Source organism: Sus scrofa, chromosome X, assembly GCF_054392235.1.
Source record: "Sus scrofa isolate SSC_HxYL_T2T_F1_AM1 chromosome X, Sscrofa_HxYL_maternal_Yorkshire_Landrace_v2.0, whole genome shotgun sequence".
Taxonomy (NCBI): Eukaryota; Metazoa; Chordata; class Mammalia; order Artiodactyla; family Suidae; genus Sus; species Sus scrofa.
This window is the reverse complement of record NC_139401.1, coordinates 105,267,501-105,269,833: the sequence shown is the minus strand read 5'-3', so window position 1 is coordinate 105,269,833 and position 2,333 is coordinate 105,267,501.

Below are 2,333 nucleotides of genomic sequence, written 5' to 3'. Positions count from 1 at the left end.
CCAGTCACGACCACGTAGGTCAGGACCTGGCCCCAAGGAAAGACTCGGCCCACGGGAGCCCAGCTGACAACATCTCCGGCCACCCACAAGCGTGCAACGAACGAAGGGGCAGGGAGCGAGTTTCCACACCCTGCCAGGAGGGGTGAGGGCAAGGGGGTATGTGTGCAGGGAGGGGTCCAGCCTGGAGACCTGCTCCCAGTTCGAAGCCCCCCCCCCCCCCGCCCAAGTCCCCAACGGCCGCCCGAACCCTACCACCAATCCAGCCTTGCCCGCGCCGCCACGTCCATCCCCACCCCCCTCACCACCGCCGGCCACTGCCCGGCCAAAGCCCAGGCAATTAAGCGCTGGGCAAAGGGCAGGAACGAGCCAACCCGGAGCTCACTCCACAAGTGGCCTATCGGGACTGTCGGGGACCAGAAGGCGCGGCCCTGCGCCCAGGAGTACACGATGCACCTCGTTCCTGGCCCTGGCGGCCAAGCTGCATGAGGTGGCGGTGGTCGTGCGGGACAGGGGGAGGGCGGGGTGTTTCTCTCAGTGCAACAGAGGTGAGCTTCAGGCAGCATCCTCAGGCCTCCACTCGACCCCCGGGCTGGGCGGCAGGGGCAAGCACGGGGTTGAGGCCTGGAGAGCCGGGGCTGAGTGGAAGCCAGGGCCGTTCCTTCCCATCGCTGCAGTGAGAGGCCCAGAGCCTCTTGGGGACAAAAGCCCAAGCCTGCAAGCGCAGGGCCCCGGGGGTCCGCTCGGCTCCGCTCCTCTCCCCTCCTCTCTCAGAGGTGGGTCCGGGAGCCCTCTGGACAGAATCCTGGAGACCCTGGGAGCTGCCTTTCGGACTCGGGCCCAGGGCTCCTTCTGAGGCGGCTCCCTGGTCCCGGGAGGGGCCCTTCCCTTCTGGACTGGGACCTCCGGCCTTTGCTGGGCCTCGGGCCCCTTTGGCACAGGGTCCCCAGGCTCCCCATGCCATCTCTGAGCTGGACAGGAAGGAGTCACTGGAGCTCGCCTCTGCCGCTGCAGCCAATGGCAGCAGAAGCCCAGCTGCCCGCGGTGGTCTCCGGCTGGGCCCCACCCGTGAGCGTGAGCGTGAGTGAGAGCGTGAGCGAGAGCCAGCGCCAGCGCCAGCGCGGCTTCAGAGGCCCTGGGCCCGCCCAGGCCAAGGCTGCTCTGCCTTCCAGGGGAAGGGGCGAGCCGCCAAGCGCCCGCAGCTCCCCAGCCCAGGGCCCAGGCTCCTTCTGAGCTGCTTCCTCTAGCCCCGCCCAGACATGGCGGCCACCAGGGTGGCCCGAGACTCCACTTCCTGTGCCCCACGGGCCGGGCGCCCGGACCATGGGCCTCGTCCCGGTGCCCGGGGCCGGTCTCTGGAGCTCCCACGGCCCCTCCGGGCCCTGGGCCACGCTTCCCGCCCCTTCCCCGGCGGAGCTCTGGACAGACTTCCCCGGGACACAGTCCCCGGTCCCCGACTGCAGGCCCCTGTCACTCCTCCCCAGGAAGGGACAGTCCAGAGTTCGCAGGACTGGCGGAGCCATTCCTCTGGATGGCGGTATTGCACCAGAAATGGCAGCCTGCCCTTCCCCCCACACCCCAAAAGTCCTCTCCCTCCGCCCTTTGCTCAGAGAAAAAAAAAAAAAAAAAAAAAAAAAAAGGCGAAAAGCAAAAAAAGAAAAAGGACCCAGAAAAACAGAAAAGGAGCCAAGGAAAGGAAAAGAGAAGCAAGGCCATCTCCTGTCCAACTGGGCAAAAGCAAGGCCGCTCATCATCGTGGCCACCTCAGAGGGCTGCACCTCCAAGGCTGGCACTCCACATCCTGTGGCTCCTTCGCCCTGTGGGGGCCTCCTAGCCTGCCTGCCTTTACCACAAGAAAGCCATGAGGATGAGTGCCCTTGCCTCGTTCTCCCCAAGGCAGGGAGCAGGGAGCCCTTGGTAGTCCTACACGAAAGCCACACGGGGGAGGGAGAGATGGGCCTGGTCCTCACAGCCAAAGGTTCCTTTCGGGGCCCTCCCGCTCAGGGCCCAGGGCCCAGGGCCCAGGGCCTAGACCGAGGATCTGACCTCACGCCCAGAGCGAGCTCCCCGTGAAGGGCCCTTGGGATGGCCAAACACGCCCCTCTCGAAGGCAGAGCTGCCCGCAGAAGTGCCACTCTGCCCCTTGCTCGTAACCAAGAGCCGCAAACCCGTGTCCGACCGCGCTAAGCCACGGTGCCACACGCTCACCGGCCCGCCTGGAGAAGCCTTGGATGACCCCGAGCCAGGGCAGGAGGCGGCATCCTCCTCGCGGCAAGACTGTTTCAAGAGGACACAGCAGGAAGAGGAATCAAACAGAGACAGAAAGAAAACACCAG